At 41.8% G+C, this 27,958-nt stretch overlaps 1 protein-coding gene across 4 annotated transcripts in view; it reads right to left on the reverse strand.

Moving 5' to 3' along the window:
* LOC110508699 (disks large-associated protein 1-like) overlaps positions 1-27,958 on the reverse strand; it is a 117,914-nt gene that overhangs the window by 62,618 nt on the left and 27,338 nt on the right. For all 4 annotated transcript variants that reach the window (XM_036966554.1, XM_036966552.1, XM_036966553.1 and 1 more), the window contains exon 2: positions 13,138-13,218. The gene's annotated coding sequence lies outside the window, so the exon portion shown is untranslated. The remainder of the gene's footprint in view (positions 1-13,137; positions 13,219-27,958) is intronic.

The following is a 27,958-nucleotide window of genomic DNA, read 5'->3' on the forward strand; positions in this document are numbered from 1 at the left end:
CATCACTGCCTGGTATGGCAACTGCTTGTCTTCCGACCGCAAGGCACTACAGAGGGTAGTGCGTATGGCCCAGTACATCACCAGGGCCAAGCTTCCTGCCATCCAGGACCTCTATACCAGGCGGTGTCAGCGGAAGGCCCTAAAGATTGTCAAAGACCCCATCCACCCCAGTCATAGACTGTTCTCTCTGCTACCGCACGGCAAGCAGAACCGGAGTACCAAGTCTACATGTACATATCACCTCAATTACCTCGACACCGGTGCCCCCGCACATTGAATCTGTACCGGTACCCTCTGTATAGAGCCCCGCTATTGTTATTTACTGCTGCTCTTTAATTATTTGTTACTATTATCTCTTACTTATTTAAAGGTATTTCCTTAACTGCATTGTTGGTTAAGGGCTTGTAAGTAAGCATTTCAATGTAAGGTCTACTACACCTGTTGTATTCGGCGCATGTGACAAATATATTTTTAATTGATTTGAACATTGCTGCAGGGACTTGCTTCCATTCAGCCACAATAGCATTAGTGAGGTCAGGCACTGATGTTTGGTGATTAGGCCTGGCTTGCATTCGGTGTTCCAATTCATCCCAAAGGTGTTCGATGGGGTTGAGGTCAGGGGTCTCTGCAATCCAGTCAAGTCCTTCCACACCGATCTCAACAAATTATTTCTGTATGGACCTTGCTTTGTGCACTGGGGCATTGTCATGCTGAAACAGGAAAGTGCCTTTCCCCAAACTGTTGCCACAACGTCATTGAATACTGTAGCATTAAGATTTCCCTTCACTGGAACTAAGGTGCCTAGCCCGAACCACGAAAAACAGCTCCAGACCATTATTCTTCCTCCACCAAACTTTACAGTTGGCACTATGCATCGGGGCAGGTAACAGTCTCCTGGTATCCGCCAAACCCAGATTTGTCAATTGGCCAAATGGTGAAGTGCGATTCATCACTCCAGAGAACGCATTTCCACTGCTCCAGAGTCCAACGGTGATAAAGACGCTTGTAATTGTGCATAGTGATCTTAGGCTTGTGTGTGTGTCTGCTCAGCCATGGAAACCCATTTCATGAAGCTCCCGACAAGCAGCTCGTGTTGACGTTGCTTCCACAGGCAGTTTCGAACTAGTGAGTTTTGCATCCGAGGACAGACAATTTTTACACGCTACAACACTCGGCGCTCCCATTCTGTGAGCTTGTGTGGCTACCACTTCGGGTGTGGCTAAAATAGCCAAATCCACTCATTTGAATGTCCACATACTTTTGTATACATAGTGTATATCTCATTCATGAATAGATCTGAAACGCACAAATACCTATATTGAGCTAATCCTTTCCATTGAAGAATCAGCTACCACCTACTGTGACAGCTGGATCCATTCCGACTGCATCATCATCCTCCCATACACGAAGGCTGCGCATCCCAAATGACACCTTATCCCAAATGGCACCATAGGGCTCTGGTCAAAAGTGGTGCACTATATAGGGAATATGGTGTCATTTGGGATGCAGAAGCCTTTCAGCTGGATGGATGATCCCACAGAGCTGATTGTTCCACACTTCACCACTTATTAACTGCAGTGCCAGACAGCTCTGAGCAACCTCATTGGCTTTCACACCAGAGCTTTGGCTTTCACACCACAGCTGTGAGATGAGGTACAGTACCCTCCCTGGGTAGCTGATTCCCATCTTTGGCTGTTTACCAAATGGCACCCTATTACTTACAAAAGTAGTGCACTACGTAAAGAATAGGTTGCCATTTGGTAAATACCCAAGGATGGGAATCAGCTTGGGTGCCATTTGGGACGCAAGCTTTGTCTTCCTGCTTATCTCCAGTGAGTGACAGTGGAATTAGAGCATGCACATCCAGTCCCAGTCACAGGTGGATAGGCTTTCATCTGTGTTGATCAAAGGAGAAGGTCCAAACATGTACAGAAGACGTCTGTCACTTTGCATGACTCTTAATAGTTGCTACCCACATGAAAAAAATACTACACTATAGTAAAAACAATACAGTGAACACTAGTATTCACTGTAGTGTTTTGCAAACTTTACTGTCGTACTTACTGTAGTATACTGTCATATTTACAGTTAACTATAGTACAATTACTGTAGTAAAATAAAACTGTAGTGTATACACTGTAGTAATTAATGTAATGAAAAAAATAATCACATTTTGCTGCCTTGAAAATTCAAATCTAAAAAGGGAATTACATTCAATTTTTTCCCCTGCAGATCTACACAACCTATTCTACATTTTCAAAGTGAAAGAAAAATGTCCAAATGATTGCATATGTCTTCACACCTCAGCGTTAATGGAAACCCCTTTGGCAGCCATTACAGCTGTGAATAATTTAGAATAAGACTAACTTTGCAAAACTCTTCGGTCAACATTTATCCATTGTTTTTGTCAAGCTCAGTACATTTATTCAAGCTCAGTAAATGTGTTTGGGAATCATTGATGGACAGAAATATTCAAACCTTTTATAAAAGGAAATTTAAGTCAGGACTGAGACTGGACCACTCAGGAACACTCAACACCTCTTGGAAAGCAATTCTGATGTGCCTTTGGCATTACAAATTGTGTAACTGTCTCGCTGAAAAATAAAACTATCCCAGGGTTAGGGTTTCAAAAGACTGAGGTGGGTTTTCCTCTTTTTACCTGCGGTTTGCTGCTTTCATATTTATTTTGATCCTAACAAACTACCCAGTCCCTACAGGTGACAAAAATGGCCATAACATGATGCAGCCACCACAACACTTGAAAATAGAGGGTTTAACTCTGTGTTGTATTGAATTTGATCCAAGCCTGTAGTTTTAAATTTAAGCCAAAAAGTTCATTTATTTGCGGTGTTGTCTTGCAGTATTACTTAACGGACTTGTTGCAAATGTAATGGATGATTTTGAGTGGATATTTTTAACACAGGCATCCTTCTTTTCACTTTGTCATTTAGACCAGTAATGTGGAGTGAATGCAATGTTGTTGTCGTATGCATTTCAAGTATTGTGTTAGTAAGCTAGTTGCAAGGCCTCAATTTGAGATGCCCCTACCCGAGTAAGAACAAAACACAAACATGTTTTTCACATCTCTAATTTCTCCAATGAAATGGATGGTTGTTTAAAAATATTTAACTGCAAAAGTGGTTCAATGAATAGAAATTGTGACACACATGAGCTCAAAAAGTGCAGAATAATGCCTGGCTGGAGAGGGGGGTGGGCCACAAACACACAGATACAATAGGCAGAAATATCAAATTTGATTATTTATGATGAACGCAAGCTTACTTTTTGGTAGCTGATTAATAGACAACTCTCATTCAGATTAGGGTTAGTGATACTCAGTGAAGTGTTGTGTTGAATTTGCCCCAAACATAACGCTTTGTATTCAGGACATAAAGTTAATACCTTTGCCACATTTTTATTGCAGTTTTACATAACTGCCTTGTTGCAAACAGGATGCATATTATGGAATATTTGTATTCTGTAAAGACTTCCATTTAAAAACATACTTTGGTTAGTATTGTGGAGTAACTACAACATTTTTGATCTATCCTCAGTTATCTCCTTTTACAGCCATTAAACTCTGGAACTGTTTTAAAGTCACCATTGACCTCATGGTGACATCCCTGAGCGGTTTCCTTCCTATCAGAGTTAGGAAGGACGTCTTTATCTTTGTAGTGACTGTGTGTATTGATACACAATCCAAAGTGTAATTAATAACTTCACCATACTCAAAGGGATATTCAATTTCTTATTTTTGAATTTTTACCCATCTACCAATAGGTGGCCTCCTTTGTGAGGCATTGGAAAACCTCCCTGGTCTTTGTGTTTGAATCTGTGTTTAAAATGTACTGCTCGACTGAGGGACCTTACAGATAATTGTATGTGTGGGGTATGAGGTAGTCATTCAAAAATCCTGTTAAACACCATTACTGCACACAGAGTGAGTCCATGAAACGTATTATGCGACTTGTTAGGGAGATTTTCACAACTGAACTTATTTAGGCTTGCCATAACAAAGGGGTTGAATACTTATGGACGTAAGACATTTCAGCTCTTAATTTTAAAATGAATTTGTAAACATTTCTAAAAACATAATTCCACTGACATTATCGGGCATTTGTATTTATTATGGATCCATGCTGCAGTTGTGTAAACAACAATGCCACAGATGTCTCAAGTTTTGAGGGAGTGTGCAATTGGCAAGATGACTGCAGGAATGTCCCCCAGAGCTGTTTCCAGAGAATTGAATGTTAATTTCTCTACCATAAACTGCCTCCAACATAATTTTAGAGAATTTGGCAGTATGTCCAATCAGCGTAGTGTGGGAAAGCGGTTTGCTGATGTAAACGTTGTGAACAGAGTGCATCATGGTGGCAGTGGGGTTATGTTATGGGCAGGCATAAGCTACGTACAATGAACACAATTGCATTTTATTGATAGCCATTTTAATGCACAAAGATACCGTGACGAGGCCCATTGTGAGGCCCATTATTTTTAAGGTATCTGTGACCAATAGATGCACATCTGGATTCCCAGTCAAGTGAAATCCCTAGATAAGGGCCTAATTTTTTAAAATTGACTGATTTCCTTATATGAACTGTAACTCAGAACGAGCTACAAAAATCTCTGAAACTGGAAACACTTAGCTCCCTCACTAGCTTTAAGCACCAGCTGTCAGAGCAGCTCACAGATTACTGCACCTGTACATAGCCCATCTATGGTTTAGCCCAAACAACAACCTCTCCCCCTACTGTATTTATTTTGCTCCTTTGCACGCCATTATTTCTATCTCCACCTTGCACATTCTTCTACTGCAAATCTACCATTCCAGTGTTTTACTTGATATATTGTATTACCTTCGCCACCATGGCCTTTTTTTATTTTTGCCTTTACCTCCCATCTCACCTCATTTGCTCACATTGTATATATACTTACTTTCTACTGTATTATTGACTGTATGTTTGTTTTACTCCATGTGTAACTCTGTCGTTGTATGTGTCGAACTGCTTTGCTTTATCTTGGCCAGGTCGCAATCGTAAATGAGAACCTGTTCTCAACTTGCCTGCCTGGTTAAATAAAAGTGATATAAAAATAAATAAATACAATCTTTGAAATTGTTGCATTTTGCATTACTATTTTGGATTAGTATATGTTTCCCTAAGAGTTGTACAAAGTTAGTAGAATCGTATTCATTCAAAATGATTCACAGCTGTAATGGCTGCCAAATATGCTTCTACTAAGTATTAACTCTTGGGTAGGAAGACATACGCAATCAAGACATCTTCCTTTTTAACTTTTAATTCAATTGAACAATGTTCTATAATTTTTCTTTCACTTTGAAAACGTTGATTAGGTTGTGTATATCAAATGTAATATTTTTTTTTGTGAAAGACTGTGCAAGGGGTGTGTTAGGTGCCTCCTAAGAAGCGGTAGGTGCAGGAGTCAGGAGAGCAAGGAATTCCAGTTTGCACAGTCGTTTAATATAAGTCCCAACCCATCAACAACAGGCAGGGAAAATCATGAAACACACGGAGGAGAAACCTCTACTCCTAACACAGTACCAATGGTACAACGACTGTGAGGGAAAAAACCCTGTGGCGCAAACACGCACCCCTAACAGAGCTAACACAGCAAAATAATCCTGGACAAAGGCTAGCAAGCAGCGGAGGTTAATAAACTCACCGAAATGAACTAATCAGACACAGGTGATAACAACAGACACAAACTAAAAGGAAAAATGGATCGGTGGCAGCTAGTTAGCCGGCGACGACGACCGCAGAGCACCGCCTGAACAGGGAGAGGAGCCACCTTTGGTGGAAGTCGTGACAGTACCCCCCTCTTGACGCGCGCCTAGAGGACGACCCGGAGGACGAGGCGCAGGGCGATCCGGATGGAGGCGGTGAAACTCCCTCAGCAGAGATGGATCCAAGATGTCCTCCACCGGCACCCAGCATCTCTCCTCCGGACCGTACCCCTCCCAATCCACGAGGTACTGCAGGCCCCTCACCCGATGCCTGGAATCCAGCATGGATCGCACTGCATACGCCGGAGCACCCTCGATGTCCAGGCGGGGCGGAGGGACCTCCCGCACCTCAGCTTCTTGAAGCGGACCAGCTACCACCGGCCTGAGGAGAGACACATGAAACGAGGGGTTAATACGGTAATAAGGGGGAGCTGTAACCTATAACACACCTCGTTTATTCTCCTCAGGACTTTAAATGGCCCCACAAACCGCGGACCCAGCTTCCGGCAGGGCCCCGGTGTTCTGCGGTGGCGGACAGCGCTTGCTTTCTGCTGCCCTTCGGCCCATTTCAAGTGCCCGTGGACGGCCTCCCAGGTCTCCTTCGAACGCTTCACCAATACCTCCACCACAGGAGCCTCGGTCTGGCTCGGATGCCATGGTACCAGGACCTGGCTGATACTCCAACACGCACTGAAAGGGTGAAAGGTTAGTTGAAGAGTGGCGGAGTGAGTTCTGAGCCATCTCTGCCCATGGAACGTACCTCGCCCACTCCCCTGGCCGGTCCTGGAAAAACGGCCGCAAAAACTTACCCATATCCTGGTTAACTCTCTCCACCTGCCAATTACTCTCGGGGTGAAAACCAGAGGTAAGGCTGACCGAGACCACCAGACGGTCCATGAACGCCCTCCAAACCCGGGACGTGAACTGGGGACCCCGATCAGAAAATATGTCTTCAGGCACCCCGTAGTGCCGGAAGACGTGTGTAAACAGGGCCTCCGCAGTCTGTAGGGCCGTAGGGAGACCGGGCAAAAGGAGATGACAGGACTTAGAAAACCGATCCACCACGACCAAGATCGTTGTGTTGCCCTGAGACGGAGGAAGATCGGTCAGGAAGTCCACCGACAGGTGTGACCAAGGCAGCAGTGGAACGGGGAGGGGTTGTAACTTCCCTCTGGGCAGGTGCCTAGGAGCCTTGCACTGAGCGCACACCGAACAGGAAGAGACAAACCCTCACGCCCTTAGCTAAAGTGGCCCACCAGTACTTCCCCCTAAGGCATCGCACCGTCCTATCGATACCCGGATGACCAGAAGAGGGTAACGTGTGAGCTCACCGAATCAACCTGTCGCGAACACCAAGCGGGACGTACTTCCGTCCAGCTGGGCACTGAAGTGGAGTAGGCTCTGACCGAGATGCCCGCTTGATGTCCACGTCCACCTCCCATACCACCGGTGCCACCAGACAAGAGGCCGGAGGTATGGGGGTGGGATCGATGGACCGCTCCTCTGTATCATAAAGACGGGACAGTAAATCTGCCTTAGCGTTCTGGTACCCTGGTCTATACGATATCCTAAATCTGAATCTGGTGAAAAACATGGCCCACCTTGCCTGGCGAGGGTTCAGTCTCCTCGCCGCCCGGATGTACTCCAGATTACGGTGGTCAGTCCAGATGAGAAAAGGGTTTTGAGCCCCCTCAAGCCAATGTCTCCACACCTTTCGAGCTTTTACGACAACCAGCAACTCCCGGTCCATCACGTCATAGTTCCGCTCCGCCGGGCTGAGCTTCCTCGAAAAGAAAGCTTCAGTGGCGCGCCAGAGCGCTGTGAGAACATGGCTCCAATCCCAGCCTCGGATGCGTCCACCTCCACTATGAATGCCAAAGAGGGATCCGGATGCGACAACACGGGAGCCTCGGTAAACAGAGTCCTCAAGCGACAAAACGCTCTGTCCGCCTCAGCCGACCACCGCAGACGCACCGGTCCCCCCTTCAGCAGTGAAGTAATGGGAGCAGCCACCTGCCCAAAACCCCGGATAAACCTCCGGTAGTAATTGGCAAACCCTAAAAACCGCTGCACCTCCTTTACCGTGATGGGAGTCGGCCAATTACGCACAGCTGCAATGCGGTCACACTCCATCACCAACCCTGATGTGAGTACCAATGGTACAACGACTGTGAGGGAAAAAACCCTGTGGCGCAAACACGCACCCCTAACAGAATTAACACAGCAAAATAATCCTGGACAAAGACTAGCAGGCAGCGGAGGTTAATAAACTCACGAAAATTAACTAATCAGACACAGGTGATAACAACAGACACAAACTAAAAATGGATCGGTGGCAGCTAGTAGGCCTTCGACGAGGACCACCGAGCACCGCCCGAACAGGGTGTGTAGGGTGTGTAGAGGGGTATAAATGCTAAACTGCTTACTGACTACACACGAACGTTACTGCATGATTGTTGAGGGTTTACTAACACATGAATTATATTAGCTATGTTAACAATGACATTACTTTAGCTAATATGGTGACAAAGATGTAAGCTGTGTGTAGTAGATATGATATGTTTTGGCTGGGAAAGTTTTTTTTTTTGCATGGTCAGATACTGCTGATGTTTTGTGCATTGAAGTCCACAAACGAAGGGAAAATGTGAAGAGAAAAGCGCATAGATGCAAGAAGCAATAAAACATGGCTGCTATGAAAGTGAACTGGGGGGTATTCATTCCCTCTGATTCTGTTGAAAAACATTTCTTAAACAGAAGCAAACGTAACTAAACAGGGATAAAAAATCTGGATATTGTCCAATAGAAACTCTTGTTTGCAACTGTTGGACTAATGATTACAGCCTAGATCAGCTAGATGCAGGCAAGAGTGTGCAAGGCGGTATTGAATGTGTCACTGTCTGTCACCTCAATTTTTTCTCTTGACCTGTGCACCTACATTGTAAACTTTCATTCATAGAGTAGGTTATAGCAACCTCATGATGGGTATAGGGAAAATGTGAGTATCATGTAGTAGCCTAAACCTATCGATGTTACTGGGTGATTGGAATATGAATGACAGTCATCCAATATTGTGTAATAGAAATAAGGCCATGCGCATTAAACATTTTTTTTTGTCCTCCCTCATTTTAAACAGAACCGACTGCCACTGGTCTTCAACTATATAATATGTAAGGAATAATCAAAGAAGGGCTATTTATTCTTTGGAAAATAATGAACGACTTGTAAGGTGTGTTCCACGATGCGCTAGTGGAGTAGAAGTAACCATCCATGGATTATTTTCAAGAGAATGCATAAAGCCTCGAGTTGATTAGCCCTTTGATATCATGGCTATAATTTCACACATTTACCGCTAGAAATGTGTTCAACATCCACTGAAGTAGCTAGCAAGATTACTAGATAGAACAGTAGTTGCCTTGGTAACAAAAAACTCTTGCTAGTTTAGCTAACCAAACCATCAGTCCTAGCTTGCAACTATGAACATTTAATTTAACAATGTTTTCCATTTGACTTTTGCTTTCATAAGCAGCTCAAACATTGAACATGTAAGAATTAACTATAAAATTTCCACGAGGGGCGAGGATATTGGAAATCAAGCCTACTGGATGATAACTGACTTTTTCCGCAATAACGTAGGTACAGCAGATCCCCCTTATTGTATGGGACACTTATGTGCCTTTGGAGGCCATGAAATTCAGTACTCATCTAAGGAAATGGAAGGATTAACAGTACACATAGATAGCAACAAAAACAGTACCATAGAGGCTCAGAATAAGTTAGAGGAAAAATAAAAATAAATGTAGGCACTTTATCAAGAAAAGTGCAATATATTTTAAAAAATAAAGCAAACTTTGCACCAAATGCACTAAATGATTTATTAATCTTCAACATAGAAATGCTACCAAAAATAATTTACTGAAACTTGTTACAAATGTCAGTCACCCATTTTCACCAAACAATATATTGAAAGAGGAAGTAAAGTACTTTAAGCATATGTTTTTGTTTCAGTCTCCACCATCTCCTCTAACTAAGCTAATTGTATATATTTTTTTCTATTAATAATGTCAAATTAACAGCTGTACAGAAAGGACAAATTACAGAGAGGAACTTCTTGATGCAACTAAAGACCGGGAAAACTCCAGGGCTGGATGGTATACAAGTGGAGGTATACTCAGAGGACCTTTATTAGCATGTTCTAACCACTCATCTATACATGGTAGAATGTCAGACACTCAACAAGGTCGTCTGATTTCATTATTACGGAAACAGGGTTCAAATTGGAAATATAAAGATCCAGTCTATTTACAAAACTGTAAACGCCTCTCACAAAAACTTTAGCAAAATGATTAGCGCATAGAATTAAAAAAGGTATTGTCGGATATTATTAATCCGAAATCAGACAGGTTTTTATACTTCAACGATACTTTGGAGATAATATAAGACAAGTACTGGAAACAATAGAATACTATTGTCACGGCCGTTGGTGGAAGAAGGTGAGGACCAAGGTGCAGCGTGGTATGTGTTCATAATTAATTTATTAGCAACTGAACACTAAATACGAAAATGACAAAAATAATAACCGAAACAGTTCTGTCTGGTACAGATACGAAACAGAAAACAACTACCCACAAAACCCATGTGGGCAAGACCTACCTAAGTATGGTTCTCAATCAGAGACAACGACAGACCGCTGTCCCTGATTGAGAACCATACCCGGCCAAAAACAAAGAAATACAAAAACATAGAAAAAAGAACATAGAATGCCCACCCTAGTCACACCCTGGCCTAACCAAAATAGAGAATAAAAAGCCTCTCTATGGCCAGGGCGTGACAACTATGAAATATTGGGGAAACCAGGACTGGTTTTCATAGCTGATTTTGAATTTGCTTACCATATTTGCTTATGGTTTTGCCTACACCTAGTGAGCTGCTTTTTAAATTATATGAAGAAAAAAATATTCAATTTTATATGGAATGGCAAGCCAGACAAATTAAAAAGGGCCTATTTATATAACAAATATGAATTTGGAGGACAGAAATGATTAAATATTAAAGCATTAGACCTCTCACTAAAGGCATCAGTCATACAAAAGTTATACCTAAAACCCGAAATGGTTCTCTAGTAAATTAGTAAGAATGTCTCACCCCATGTTCAAGAATGGCTTTTTTCCCTTTATTCAGCTCACTTTCAGTTATATGAAAATGAAATCTCCAAAATATTGTTAGTTTTTAAACTAGCCTTAGAAAGTTGGTTGAAATTTCAGTTTAATCCACCTGAAAAAGACAGACCAAATAATACAACAAAGTGGTTAAACTCAAATATACGAACTGCTAAAAAAAAAAAAACTTATTTGTCGCCAAATTTTTTTGTAATGTAATTTTTGTAAATATACTGTGTGTTATAGGAAGGTAATGCACACTCTAGAATGCCCTTCAAGCCAATCAGAAACGACTATTCAACAATGCCATGATAAAATTAGCATTACAAACTGGGTGGTTCGAGCCCTGAATGCTGATTGGCCGACAGCCGTGGTATACCATGTGTATGACAAAACACTTATTTTTACTGCTCAAATTCTGTTTGTAACCACTTTATAATAGCAATAAGGCACCTCGGGGGTTTGTGATATAGGGCCAGTACACCACAGCTAAGGGCTGTGTCCAGGCAGTCCGTGCCCTTAGCCGTGGTGTATTGGCCATATACCACACCCCCTCGGGCCTTATTGCTTAAGTATGACAGAGTGAGCTGATGTCAAGTGAGCAGCATCAGTTGTAAAGCAGACAGACACCCACAGTAACGTATTATGCTTGTCATCAACTCGTCAAACATGTCTTGGGACTGCTTTCCAAGCTGCCATACAGCAAAGCTACAGTACTTGAGTACAGTTTTTGAATATATTATAGGCAGGGTTTTATTTTATACTTCCACTCATCATGCTTCTACAGCAAATTCTACTGTAAAAACATTACTACCAGCCCAAAAGCCTTAAATTTCAAACCTGTATAATCCAACAATAATTGTTGTTCATGCTTCCTTCTCATCTAATCCACTATCTACTTTATCATCAGATCTCTGCCCCTCCCAGAAATAACACCACTAAAAATAAAAAAATACACAATTTCTCTTAAGATTTAATGAGCAGTGTTTTCGCCAGGGGCGAATGGAGTACAGATTCCAAGTGAGTGCCTTTTGCACTACGTCTCACCTTCTGGTGCACTTAGGAAAAAAAACATCACAGCTGAAACTGCTGGAAGCAAGATTTTTGTTTTTTTACTTTCAATTTTTTAACCACAGCCCCAAAAGCGGTTGATGGAGTCGCTTAGGCAGAATTCTGACACAAATGTGTACTGTTAACTTGGCACAACCAATCAAATTGCAAGGGTCAGATGTGAAAACACATGGGGTAGAGCCAATGCAGGGCAACATAAAAATTAAGGTTGTGTGCGCAGCTGTTAAAAGAGGCAGTGAATATTATGAGACAGTGTGAAAGCCCTCTGATGTTCACTTACGGGTCCTCTCCACTGTAGTCTTCAAACTGAATTGAGAATGCTGCCCTGCTGTGGTTCTGATCAGACGGTTTACTCCCTTTCTCTCTTCTTGGCTCCTCTCCACCCCACTCCTCTCCTCACCAGCTCAGTGTGTCATAGCTAAAAGCTTGTTTCTTTATTCCATCCCGGGACATCATGATCTCCATTTCATCCACAGCTACAATTTGTTGTTTAGCTGCAGGCTTTCCCTTCAAAACATATCATACTTGGTATTCTCATGGCATTGGTTGCAGTGATATAAAGAACTAAGAAGACTATCATCCAGATACGTGCAATGTGAGGTTAACTGGCCTCTCTCCCTGCTACCAGACCCTGTCTGTGTCCCAAATGGCACCCTATTCTCTATTTACCGCACTGCTTTTGACCAGGCTGTCCCAGGCTGCTGCAGAGCCTCTGTGCGTCACTTTGCTCCTGTTGTCTGCCTGTTGTCTCTCACTCTCCCGTGTTACACTGGGCCAAACTGACAGCTCTGACTGCCAGGTCAGTCATCTGCCTGTCGCTTTGGCCTCATCTTTCTGTGACCGGCATTTTGAAGTGTTACTTTATACCTCCAGCTACCACTGGAAAGTCTGTTCTGATTTCTGCCTCAGGCCTTTAGAGGTCCCTGTCATGATCCTTTATCACCCCTCTTCCCCTCTTCCCCTCTAAAATATAAGAATTGCGATACGTATCTATGATCGAGTGGGTGTGTGGCTGAGGGGTTGTTTGGCTGAATGGCTTCAAGTGAAGACAAATGTGTTTAGTCTGGTCTGACCTAGCCAGTGGCCACAGTCAATATAATGTACACATGTATACATTTCAATTAACCCTAAACAAACTCATGATTAACCGTTAGTGATCCTACTCACCCTCTTCAATTCCCCATCGTAGATTGTTGTCTGGAAGGCATCAGAATCCCTGTGTGTTAGCCTTCACACCGATATAGTCCACTGGAAAAGACAAAAGCAAACAAACAGAAAGGGTCATTTCATTAGGATGTATTAGTGATGTCTCATGAAACAACACACTGTCTATTGTTACATTTGTTTAAAGTCAATTCAATTGAATTTTCAGTTCAGATGACACAGGGTTCACACCGAGCCAGTTGCGCAATCAGAAATCCTGAAGTGATAGTTGGACGCACTGACACTTGAATTCCTTCATGCTAATTTGGCCAGCTACAGTACAGTGGTGCAGACAGAGATACCACAGCTAAATTATGAAATAGCTTCTTCAGCCGTTACTCCACAGGCCTTTGTTCTGAAAGAGGAGCCATGAGTACAATTTGAGATAAGCCCCAGCTTTGCCCAAGGTCTAAAAAGAACATGTCCCTGATTACACATCGCCAGTCCCCCTAGCCCTAGGATGTAACACAGCACACGCTGTTCCGGCAACATTATTATTCACACAGACAAGCATCATTGGCTTTGATCATTAGATGTTATCTTTGATGAGACTCCATAACATAAACTTGTAAACTGCCAACAAAAAGAGGATATAATGACTTTGAACACAGTGTTGATTTCCCAGATGAGCTGAATTTATGGTGTGTGCTGTGATTCTCTCTATTCCCAATCTCCCACAATGCCCCCAAATGTTCGTAACAATCAAAATCACTACACACACACAAGGACGCACACACGCAACTCTCTCTCGTCATAATAGGTTAGTAATAAGTTCAGGTAGTCGATTGGAGCACATGGAGGTTGCCTGGTTATGCAGTGCAAAACAGTGCACACAAAAACTGTTTAGGCTGTTTATTTCAGTACACTGCAACCATACCCTAACACGTCCAACCCACCCTCTCCTGTCCTCCTGACCATATCTGTTCCCCAACACTTCATTCATTCAATTCATACCCAATGTAAAATCATGTTTGACAAGGTGGGAAGTAGACCCCCCATCTCCCTCTTTTCACTAACATGAAGAGGGTTATCTGGCTGTTAGAATTCATATTGAGCTTAGCCTAATTCAATTGTCAGCCATTTGCTGCCCTTATTGTAGCAAAGGTCATCATTAACATTAAGGATGGAACACGACTGGAACCACACAAAAAATCCTCTGTCTAGGCCTACTTGGACTCACCTACACTGTCTAGACTGCCTCATTAATTACTGTTGTTATCACGTTATGTTACAAACAAGTGTGTCAATAGCATGGCACCCTCAGTTTAAGTATCAACACGCTTGGCTCTAGATTACACCTATCTATACATACTTTACATTGTTTGTGAGATCAGACATAATATCATTATAATCCGAGTGTTCATTTTTAGTTGTTGCTTTCAGCGCATCTAATTAGTTAAAGTTTCAACTGTAGCAAATTACTTATTTCAAATTCCACAAAAAATGAACACCCATCCAAAGAAATGTAGCTTTCTTCTCTTTCTTGCTTTCTTCTTCTTTCTTGTGATGTAAGTGTAGAGATGTGTTAAATCCCTGACGAAGCTTTAGCATAAGAAACGACATGCACAAGCAAGCGTATGAAAGAGTCACAGGAGTAAAATGAAAATCAATCAAACCTGCGAGATTTAAGTGACAAGTGGATGTTGCACCACTCAAACAGGAAATAGACGGCTGAAAAAGACAGATGCTCAGGTGGACGTGGCACGCGCATTGCTTATTATTATTATGCCTCTTCCCCAGCCTCAGCGCTCTATGACTGATGGGGATCATTTATGAGCCTCTATCTATTACTTCATGTGATGAGGCAGCTTCCCCCCGCTGCAGCGTCAAACCCAGTCACCGGGACGCTGGGGAATATTAAACCAGTGGCACAATGAGAAGATACAGCAGAGGAGCAGAGTAGAGCAGAACAGCCAGGGCCCTTGATGTATGGCACTGCCTAAGGGGCTAGGGGAACACATAACTGCGGGTGGATAATGCAATATGTTCAGATTTGAAGGGACACGGATTGAATTTCTGTGGGAGATGGAAGGTCTGCTACTCTGGCAAAGGAATTAATGGAGGACGTTGATGTAAGGTGAAGAGATTGGGGTTTTGTTTTAAAGCAAACTTCCGCTAGACTTTGCAGGTGGTAGTAAAAGAAGCTCTTGTTGTGTGCCATGTCAGAACAGAGAAAGGGAAGTGACGCGGAAGGAGATTCCTCCACTTGTTCTTTGCCCTCCTGGTTTAAGTTGTTGCAATATAGCCATCTCGTAACATTTATCCTCTTCCATATGCTTTTGCTGTGTGTTATGTGGCAATCTGAGTGAATGTGACATCACATAAAGGCCTCGGTTGGTGGGAAGTGTATGAAATGAAACCTCCCTTGGCCACAGCGTTTTTAGAACGGCTTAGCAACGGCCTCAGGAAAGCATAAGGTGGGTACTATTCAAAGTTAATTAAAATGTAATTTTAGATTATTAGCTGGCAAGGAGAAAGGAGGCAGAGAGAGAGCAATGCGGCAGGCAAAGCAGTTTAAAAGCAGAAAGGAACTGTACGGAAGCATATAGCAGCTGCCAGGGATCATTGTGCTGTAAGGAGGTTTGTTCCACCTCAAAAAGCACAAGAGGATTTCAACACCCACCATCTCAGATTGTTATGAAATCATTTCTGTAGTTATTAACAGATACGATTAGTATTCCTGAAACATTATTTAGTTGAAATATAATTTGATTTCGGGAAAATTTCAGCTAATTGTTTGCACCCAAAATGACCATTTTAATTTCTAGGATTCAGATGTTTCAGGAATGCCAATAGTATCTGTTTCGAACTACAGAAACAATTTCAGAACAACCTGAGATAGTGGGTGTCATGGCTTGCTGAAATGAAATGGAACTATTCAGGATTCAGATGTTAATAATGGGCCCCCTCTCTCCCTCTTCTCAGGGTTGATTTTACAGGCAGTACTTCATCATCTGCACAAGTGATTTGTGGCACTGTTGTTTCACAAACTAATTTGTTTGTCAAAAATAATTTGTCACTCGACTGGCAAACATCTTTTGGAACGGAACGCTAAAAGACAAAGTTGTTGACTTGAAATTGGCTTATTAAAATCCAACCACTGACAAACACACACTAGGAATGAGTTTGCATGTCAAAAGCACATCTGTCAGCGTACAATTTACTTGGACCGGGACAATACCAGTATTGCCAATTATTTTCCATGGCAAAAATCTTACCACACAGCAGACCAAACTCTGGTCCTTTAAAAACCTACTCTATGTAAAATATAGTGCGCTTACTCTTATAACTCTTGAACCAGTAGCTGTCCCAGAAGTAGCAATATACACAGAACACCTTCCTAATATTGAGTTGCACCCCATTTTGCCATAAGAACAGCCTCAATTCGTCGGAGCAGGGACTACTAGGTGTCGAAAGCATTCCACAGGGATGCTGGCCCATGTTGCCGCCAATGCTTCCCACAGTTGTGTCAAGTTGGCTGGATGTCCTTTGGGTGGTGGCCTAGTCTTGATACAGACGGGAAACTGTTGAGCATCAAAAATCCAGCAGCGTTGCAGTTCTTGACACACTCAAACCGGTGCCCCTGGCACCTACTACCATACCCCATTCAAAGGCACTTAAATCTTTTGTCTTGCCCAGTCACCCTCTGAATGGCACACATACACATTCCATGTCTCAATTGTCCCAAGGCTTAAAAATCCTTCTTTACCATGTCTCCTTCCCGGTATCTACACTGATTCAAGTGCATTTAACAGGTGACATCAATAAGGGATCACACCTTTCACCTGGTCAGTTTGTCATGGAAAGAGCAGGTGTTCCTAATGTTTTGTACACCCAGTGTATGTATGTATGTATGTATGTATGTATGTATGTATATATGTATGTAAGTAAGAGGAAAGAAGCACCTTGCTCTTGATTACTGGATATAAAACAGTAAGTTTGAATGGCGAGAGCCTCTTTGGTGTAATGTGACCACATTCGCTGGTGGTAAAAATTAAATTAAGAGGAATCCTCTGTTCTCCCCGCACCCATTGTTTATCTTTACAATGAAATGTATTATGTCAGAATGCTCAAATGTTTGAATTTTCCAATCAAATGTATGAATTGTGTTAGGAAAATGTTCTATCAGTCTAATTTGCATAAACATTGTGATTGGAAGACAGCTGTGAGGGTTATCAATCAGGATCAAATCCTCTGATCTCCTCAAGCTCATTAATGGTAAAATGTTCATATTTGAAGATTGCCAAAATGCCAGTTTCTTTGGCAAATTACAGGAGTGGCAAGTAGAGGAATGTAATAGTTGAACAGAGACAGCAACCAGGCTAGCTGTGTAGTGCTAGGGCAAAAACGTGCAGCCTTTGGGTCCCCAGGACCAGGATGGAGAACCACTGCTCTAGGCTAGATGATGAAGACCCATTCAGTTCAATAACGACACAGAGAGGATATGATGCAGCTGTAGGCTAATTCTCTGACTTTATGTAAACACACTATGAGGAAGAGAGAACATGAATGGTGACCGGGCGTGAAATTAGCTATTCTCCTAAATAACATGAATATTTAACTTCTATATTGCTTTTTATAATTGAGATTTCTAAGTGTTTCATAAGAAAAAACTAAAACTAACATGCAATATATCATTGCCATTCGTACAAAATGTTACAAATTGCAATCTGTACAAAATGTTACAAATGTACAAAAACATACAGTATATGTTACAAATTGGTGAGGGTAGGAAGCAACACATCTGCCATGCTGATCCTCAACACTGGAGCTCCCCAGCAGTGCGCGCTCAGTCCCCTCCTGCACTCCCTGTTCACCCACGACTGCATGGGCAGGCTCGACTCCAACACCATCATCAAGTTTGCAGACAACACGACAGGCCTGATCACCGACAATGACGAGACAGTCTATAGGGAGGAGGTCAGAGACCTGGCCAGGTGGTGCCAGAATAACAACCTATCCCTCAACGTAACCAACACTAAGGAGATGATTGTGGACTACAGGAAAAGGAGGACAGAGCACGCATCCATTCTCATCGACGGGGCTGTAGTGGTGCAGGTTGAGAGCTTCAAGTTCCTTGGTGTCCACATCAACAACAAACTAGAATGTTCCAAACACACCAAGACAGTCTTGAAGAGGGCACGACAGAGCCTATTCCCCCTCAGGAAACTAAAAAGATTTGGCATGGGTCCTCAGATTCTCAAAAGGTTCTACAGCTGCAACATCGAGAGCATCCTGACTGGTTGCATCACTGCCAGGTATGACAATTGCTCGGCCTCTGACCGCAAGACACTACAGAGGGTAGTGCATATGGCCCAGTACATCATTGGGGCTAAGCTGCCTGCCATCCAGGACCTCTACACCAGCCAGTGTCAGAGGAAGGCCCTAAAAATGGTCAAAGACCCCAGCCACCCTAGTCATAGACCGTTCTTTCTACTACCGCATGGCAAGCGGTACCGGAGTGCCAAGTCTAGGACAAAAAAACTTCAACAGTTTTTACCCTCAAGCCATAAGACTATGTTATGTTACTGCTACTCTCTGTTCATCATATATGCATAGTCACTTTAACCATATCCAAATGTACATTCTACCTCAAATCAGCCCGACTAACTGGTGCCTGTATATAGCCTCGTTACTGTATATAGCCTGTATTTTTACTGTTGTTTTATTTCTTTACCTACCCATTGTTCACCTAATACCTTTTTTGCACAATTGGTTAGAGCCTGTAAGTAAGCATATCACTGTAACCTGTTGTATTTGGCTCACATGACAAATAAACTTTGATTTGATAGCTAGGTAGCTAATGCTAACGTTATCTAGGTGGCTAACGTTACTAAGCTAGGGGTTAGGAGTTAGGATAAAGGGTTAAGGTTAGGGAAAGGGTTAGTTTACATGCTAAGTAGTTGCAAAGTAGCAAAAACGTAGTTACAAAGTTGCAAATAAGTAACCTTCTGCCTTATGTTATAATTGGTATGGTTACTAATTTCAGTGTCCCGGATTCACATTTATAATGTTACGTCTAGTCTATGAGACTAGGCTGCTTAATTATCATTATTCTTCTCCCCCCCATTAGTTCCTAATAGTTTAAACACATTAGTCTCCTTAATTAGGACTAGCAGGGTCACAAGAGATTTGAATCTCATAGTTGTGCCATTATTCCCCAATAGCATAATAAGAGAACGTAGCCTAAATTAAAACCTGAATGGCTTCTCACCACTATCCCCTAGCTCTCCAGACATACTGGACATAGTGTATATAACAAGGGGGTGACTCTGATTAATCATAGGATCCATTAACCTGCTGCCACATGTAGGTCACTCCATTACCTCACAGACCCTTCTGTCTGTGGATGAGCCAACAGATTCTCTCCTCGAGACACAGACTGAATGATGAGTCACAGGCTCACAGGGGCAGAATAGCTCTGTGTGGGCCACAGGGATGATCTTTGGCCTTTGTAGAATAATTATCTTTCATCATGATACAAGGAATAATAAGAAACGTAGAATATCGACTCTCATAGAAGGACCATGAAGGCCTGTGGGTGGGCCACGATTTGGACTGAACTGATCTTAAACTGTACAGCTAGTCTTCGACTATGAGAAATTTGACATTACTCCCACACTGGAAATACTGTAGTATTAAAGTTAAATACCACATGTATCATCCGTTATCATTTAGGCAGGGACTCACTTTTCAGCCTAAAATGAACAACAGTCCTCAGCATTGGAGTAGCTGACGTCACAGAACGATTAAATACACAACATTTATTTTTTTCCATCAGGGGATTTTAAAAAGCTTTGCAGATATTAATCTTTTTTATTCCTTTGTAACGCCACGTTAAACCCAGAAGAGCGCAGTATGCAGTGTGCATAAATAAATTAGAAATGATTCACAAGGTCATCTTTTTGGCTAAGTCAAATTGTCTTGACCTGTAGACATAATTTCAGTGTAAAACGCAGCAGTGACCTGACAATACTGCACAACCAGACGGTAGAGTGGCCATCGCTCTAGACTAGTCTAGGGTTAGGCCTACTGCATAACCAATCAGGTGTTAGGTCAAACGACAGTTGATGGCATTAATCAAGACCATGTTACCCAGATGAGATAATGTAGTGGGAGCTAACACAAGTCTTCCTACAATACACTTTGTCTGCTTTGAATGATCAGGGTCACGGCACCAATGTAACCGATTATTATACATCAACCCTGAGTAATTTACATAATCCAATGTCTTTCAAAATGTAAATATTGGCGTTTTTAAGAACAAAATGTCAATAAACATTTTCTACAAGCATAGGTCTATAGCTAGGTTTCCATCCAATTGGCGACAGATTTTCATGCAAATATTCTAAAATGTTTATATTTTATATTTTCCCACCAGATATGTGTTTCCATCAAACAGACTTATTGTGGATAAAAAGGCTGTGCGTGATGACGTACAGTAGTGCACATAAAAATAACATTTGTGGTTAAATTCCTATGTACTGTTTCCATCGCATTTTCAACACTACTAATGGTATTGTCATAAAAACTGTTGCGTTATATTGCAAATGTGTCTACTCTAGTCTTGGCAAGTGCGCTCTAGCCAATAGCTCACAGATACAGTGCGGGTAGGCTACCTACATGATGATATTATTATGGATAAAATAGATTTTTATTTGTCAAACGACAGCCAAGCATTGATCATCATGTCACCAGAATAAGACCCTGGATATTTATTGGAAAGGAGCATCAAGCTCATCAACGTACACTTTCGCCACGGTTTGAGGTTCATCATAATTGATTTATTCTGTAGCCTAATAAAATGCATGCATTTCCACTGACATTTCTACCATAATTAATTTTACCCACACAAAAGGATCCCAACATGTTGAACGATCAAATTCTCTGTTGCGATTTATAAAATGTATCAGCATTTCCTGCTTCCATAAGCCAGGTTATGACTTTCATCCGTATGAAATCGTTGGATGGAAACCTGGTTGATGTGATGAATAAAAGCACAAGACACAGTTGTGCTTTTAACCCCAGATGGGCCTATCAGAAGTTTCTAAAGCCATGACATAATTTTCTGTAATTCTCCAAGCTGTTTAAAGGCACAGTCAACTTAGTGTATGTAAACTTCTGACCCACTGGAATTGTGATACAGTGAATTATAAGTGAAATAATCTGTTTGTAAACAATTGTTGGAACAATTAGTTGCGTCGTGCACAAAGTAGATGTCCTAACTGACTTGCCAAAACTATAGTTTGTTAACGAGAAATTTGTGGAGTGGTTGAAAAACAAGTTTTAATGACTCCAACCTAAATGTATGTAAACTTCCGACTTCAACTGTATGTGTCTGTCTCTAGGTGAGGTGATGTCATATGGTTTGGAAAGCTGAAAACTCTCCACTGTATGAAAACTGAAAGCTCCCCAAAGTAATTTGCAACAAATGCCGTCTCGAGCAAAGACTTAATGAAATAAATATGTAAAAGCCTAACTGATTGTTTCAAACTCCTTGATCTGCTCCTAGAATCCCATCTTTAATCCTAGATTAAGATTAATAGTGATTTAAACATGCACAATGCATTGGAATCTGTCCCATGTCCTTGTCCTGAGAAAACTGCTCATTTAACACTGTTTTCTTAAAACAGTTTGTTATATCAAATGACATGTTTTATCGATTGATGCATATTTACTTGGCCCTTTGTAGCAATCTGTTTATGTATTGCTCTCATTAATTTAAATATGTGTTAATTCACACATTAAACTGTTTCACGTCAGTCCTTCAAATGTAATTACATTAAAGAAACAATATTTGATCACTTGTTGAGGCAAAGTCAATTTAGTCAATTACTGAGTAGAGTCAGATTTCACCCAATAGAAATGAATTGTTACCAGAAATCTGAAACCCAGATCACATGGATCTCTTCCCCAGACCAACCTGTTAATATTCCTATTTCCTACAAACTCTCCAAAGTTCTGTACTGTAACCTGTACTGTACTGCAAGCTGTATGTTGACAAGTCAATCGTCCAACTTTGCTCCCTCTCTGCGCTAAACCGATAAGATTATGAGCTTTAGGGATCTATCTCGCTCTCCCGTTTCACCAGTAGCTGGGCTGAGAGAGAACAGTTACTGTCTGCAGTACAGTCTGAGGCCCTCTCACCGTCTCATCTCAGGTTGTACACTGCTCATCTCAGGTTGTACACTGCAGGTTGAGTTCCTCTTCATATCCACTAGGAGGGTGACAAAATGTTGTGCACTAATATATATATATATATGTATATATATTGGGAGGCATAACATATGAGACATTCACAGCCTGCCTGTGCTGTAATAAAGAAACACTTTGTTGCCTTGTTGGGGACTAATCCCCTTTTCTAGGATGCAAAGGATTCTCCGCGTCAGCTGGAATGATTCAAGTCAATGCTGCTGTTGGCATTGCCACTCTCAGTCAGTCAGAACCACAACTAATATGCTGCTGGCAATCCAACCCCCCCTCCCTTCTCCTCTTTCCTCCCCACCTCGCAGTTCTTTCTTCCCATTCTGCCATCCATTGTGACAGAGCCTAGCTCCGCATATAGCTGAGGATCCTCTGTTCCTCCACCCCAGCTGCAGTGGCCCAGATACTGTTAGTGGATTATTCCTCTGACATCACTGCATTGTGCGTTCCCATGCATTTTTCACTGCCTTTTGTGCGGGCTGTAACCACTCTTGATCTGTGTGTTTAAGCCTGTGGCCTTGCCCAAAGTGGTCTGACTGCAGTCACTGCACTTTTTCCTTCAGGAGGCTTGAGTGGCTCCATCCTCCCAGCAGGGGATCACACTGCACGCGCACACAGAACGATGCTCATGCACGCGCACACAGAGCGATGCACATGCATGCAAGCGCGCACACACACACAGGACTTTACTCTCCACCAATACACAGTTTTGTCTCAACAGAACCCACTACCAATTAGAGATAAGAAGCTGCGTTGGCAAGTTGATTAATTAAGCAGGCTTTTGCGATAGTCTCTGCAAGATACTGTATACATCCCGGTTTCATTGTTTACATGGCATACTTCCCTACATTCCTCTTCCAGAGGGTAGAAGTACACAGGGGCGAGTGCATGGGGAAATCCTCATCCAACCTAAAAGTGGATCCTTCACAGTCTAGTTATAGTATCGGTCACTGTAAGGCTACCACAACCACACCACCACCCTCATCCTACAGAAACCAGGCCAGTATCACAAATCTGAACACTTAGCTCATGAGCTGGGACACTAACCTACTGAACCGTACATCCATCCATAATTCACACAGCATGGTACTACGTGAACATTCTCTGAATAGCTTCTACAGTTGAGGGGAGCGCTGAGCAAAGACAGAATAACAGCAAGTATGAGAACCAATTTCATGACTGAGAGCTGTATAAAGTCAATTTCTGATCATCAACAGCCATTCACCATGACAAATAATGTAACAGTGAGTTACTTTGAAACGCTGCACTGTGCAAGTTTGGTGGTGAGGTCTGCTTGGCGCAATCCATGGTTCTGAACTAGCACCACTGATCTGATACTGTGTGAATAATACAGCCTTATCTCGGAGTTTGACAGCATTCAATCTACAACCCTAACAGCAGTAGGGATATGAGATGAAGGAATATGGGTGATATCTGTCTTGTGTGCTTACCGCTGTTAAATCTTACGTAGAATCTACTATGGCAGTCACAATGGCTCATCATAATGGCTAAATGTGACTCACCACCAGGATTATTTTCGGTTTTATGTAGCAAAATTTGAAATTGTGTTTTTACATTATATAAAAGTAGAGACTTAGAGCTACAAAATGGTATATCATACACTGCATTTGAGGAACAATGGGGAAGTAATTCTGCTTTGAAAGTTGATCAACTTGTAAACTCACTTTTGAGAAAATCGCCTTTGAATGTTTTTCTATCTAGTGAAGAGCTCTTCTTTGTCTACACCCATTCAGCATCGTTCACACCCTCACCCTAAGCTTTAGCCCCACCCATCTAGTTTCGCTCTCGAAGCGAAACAAATCGACGCTCTGGCCGATGATTTGTTTACCTCCGGATAACATGAAAACAGCCTAAATTGCTGGCAACAATTTCATTACGTTTTTTGCAGACCTTTACTAACACCGGCCATATTCAACGGGTGTTGTACACACGTCACATTAGCTAACAAGCCAGCCAGCCAATGTTAGCTAGTTAAACAATAAACAGTGCCAACAATGCCACAGTGCTGGGAGCTAACCAACCATGTTCAATGTTAGCTAGCTAACATTAGGCTCTAACCTGAACAGCACACGGTTCTGGGAAACGAAAAATAACGTCAGCTAGGGAGCCAGCCAGCTAACGTTACCCATCTAGCTAACAGTACACTTTAGCTTAAGACATATAGCTTGCTAGCTAGGTAAACAATATACCTAGCTAGGTAAACACCATGTAAGTGCACACACATCACATAATGTTAGTTAATGACCCAGCCAGCTAACATTAGCTAGTTAAACAACAATGAACAGTGCCAACAATGCCACAGTGCTGGGAGCTAACCAACCATGTTCAATGTTAGCTAGCTAACATTAGGCTCTAACTAGAAGACCAAACGGCTCTGGGAAACAAATGATAACATCAGCTAGGGAGCCAGCCAGCTGATGTTAGCTAGCTAGCTAACAGTACACTTTAGCTTGAAATGAAGCCCCTTTCTGTCAACATTAGAAACATGTAATATCTGAAAATGTAACATTAGCTAGCTAAACACTAGACTATCTTACCTGTATAGATCATCTTGCATGGACGCGTCTCCCTGTCAGGAATGCCATACCACAGTTGCCCTTAGTTTGAAGATGTAATCCGGGGACAGATATTTCCTCCATCTCTTTAGCTATCATTCTCCAATTCCACGGATTTTAAAACTTGATCCCCCAGAAAGTGGAGAGCCACACTTATGCAGCTCCACTATACAACATTTAAGAAAAAAGCTGTGTCCGACAGTATTACCAACAGACTGCCAAGCTTCTATGGCAAACCAATCCAAACTCCTCTCTCGGCATGTCCAGCCCACTCATTATCTCAGCCAATCATGGCTAGTGGGAAGGTTGCTACCTTTTCTGTGGCTTAACCAACTAGACTCATAATATAACAATTTGATTCTTATTTACAGATGGCATATGATTTTGATATTAAGGCACATGAACGTTCACATGTTCAAGAAGGCATTTCTGGCAAAAAATAATATTTACATTCAAATGGCTCCCCTGTGAAGTCGTGACTTGTGACATATGCCTAGTTTCCTGAATCAGGTCACAAATGTAATAGTTTCTTTAGAAAGGTGAAAGCCATGTTTTGATATCTTCACAGTACCGCGAGTTAAATAGAAAAATGCATTAATTATCACATGATAGCCCACTAATGTGTAATTTCATGATTCATCTTGGTTTCATGAATACACAGAAATCATAGTTATATGGCATGTAGTAGTATTGCATTGTGGCATTCCAAGATTGGATGATATCCGTCATTCTGAAAGGAATCAATACAGTGACTATTAAACCATGAAATACACAAACCTATGTCTGTTCTTACTAAAACACTATTACCACCAACATTTTAAATATCTTAAATTCCACTTTTTTGTCGACCATTGACATTTAAGGATAACATATGACTAGTAAATTATGGGAACCAACATATCTACTTGAGAATTAAGTGAAACATTGCAGTCAGAATTTGGAGTAAGAGACAGCTCCCCACCATTTACTGGTTTCTATAAAATAACATTTCCATCTTTGTCATTAACTGATATTACAGTAAGCTCTCTTTTGTACTGCACTTTTATAGCTTCAGACAGGGATTGATAAAACATATGGCCTGGGCAAAAATCTATAGAGCTTTTGATATTCATAACAGTATCAAATAAATTATAATTTCAAGAACTGCAGAACCAAGTCAATTACTGTATTTGTATTTCGTTCGGAAAAAATATTTTTATCTCTATTCACTCTCCCAGAGGACTTGTTGAGATGAGGATTCAAGTAATTAGAAAAATGAACCCGTTAATCCATTATGAAACAGCTCTCATAGCGTGCAGGTTAAAGTATGTCAAAGAAGTAGATTAATAAAATGATAATTTAATACAGACATATCAAATGTTATTTGTTATAGGCTTCGTAAACAACAGGTGTAGACTAACAGTGAAATGCCAACAACGCAGAGAGAAAGAAAATAGAGAAGTAATAACGTGTAATAATAAAAGTAAAAAATACACTGAGAGTAACGATAACTTGGCTATATACACGGGGTACCGTTACAGAGTCGATTTACAGGGGTACGAGGTAAATGTGTACAGTGTCTATATAATATATATAGAGAGAATAATCAAAAATAGCCATTCTGATCAATTTAAAGTGTATTATAATAATGTACTCTAATCTTTTTATAATCTCAAACAGCTATCATAGTACACTCATAGTAAACATCAAATAAGGACATACTGCTTTCCCGGGAACAGGCCCAAATCCCTGTCATTTACGTGAAGATGGAGGTCAGGCTGTCTTCTGAAAATTTGTAAACGATCTAATAAACCCCCACTGCCATCCGTTCTACTAGCTAACATGCAAACATTGGAAAATAAAATGGACGACCTAAGAGGAAGATTAAACTACCAACGGGAAATTAAAAACATAATATCTTATGCTTCATGGAGTTGTTGCTGAACGATGACATTATCAACATACTGCTGGTTATGTATTGGCATGATAGAACAGTGGCGTCTGGTAAGACAAGGGGGAGTCAAACTATGTATATTTGTAAACAACAGCAGCTGGTGCACGATATCTAAGGAAGTCTCAAGGTTTTGCTCACCTCAGGTAGAGAATCTCATGATAAACTGTAGACCACACCATCTACCTAATCTGTAATTTCATAGCTGTCTACATACCACCACAGACCGATGCTGTCACTAAGAATGCACTCAATGAGCTGTATTCTGGCATAAGCGAACAGGAAAACGCTCATCAAGAGGCGACGCTCCTAGTGGCCGGGGACTTTAATGCAGGGAAACTTAAATCCGTTTTTACCAACAACAACAACAACAAATTCTAGACCACCTTTACTCCACACACAGAGCTCTCCCTTGCCCTCTATCTGGCAAATCTGACCATAATTATATCCTCCTGATTTCTGCTTACAAGCTAAAATTAAAGCAGGAAGCACCAGCAACTCGGTCAATAAAAAAAGTGGTCAGATGAAGCAGATGCAAAGCCAGAGGACTGGTTAGCTAGCACAGACTGGAATATGTTCCGGGATTCTTTCCGATGGCATTGAGGAGTACACCACATATGTCATTGGCTTCATCAATAAGTGCATTGATGACGTCGTCTCCACAGTGACTGTACGTACATACCCCAACCAGAAGCCATGGATTACAGGCAACATCCTCACTTAGCTAAAGGCTAGAGCTGCCGCTTTCAAGGAGTGGGACTCTAACCCGGAAGCTTATAAGAAATTCCGCTATGCCCTCCGATGAACCATCAAACAGGCAAAGCTTCAATAAAGGACTAAGATCGAATCGTACTTCACTGGCTCAGACGCTCGATGGATGTGGCAGGGCTTGCAAGCCATTACAGACTACAAAATGGAAGCACAGCCGAGAGCTGCCCAGTGACATGAGCCTACCAGACGAGCTAAACGACTTTAATGCTCGCTTCAAGGCAAATAACACTGAAACATGCATGAGAGCACCAGCTTTTCCGGGCAACTGTGTGATCACGCTCTATGCAGCCAATGTGAGTAAGAC

This window comes from Oncorhynchus mykiss, chromosome 28 (genome assembly GCF_013265735.2).
Source record: "Oncorhynchus mykiss isolate Arlee chromosome 28, USDA_OmykA_1.1, whole genome shotgun sequence".
Taxonomy (NCBI): Eukaryota; Metazoa; Chordata; class Actinopteri; order Salmoniformes; family Salmonidae; genus Oncorhynchus; species Oncorhynchus mykiss.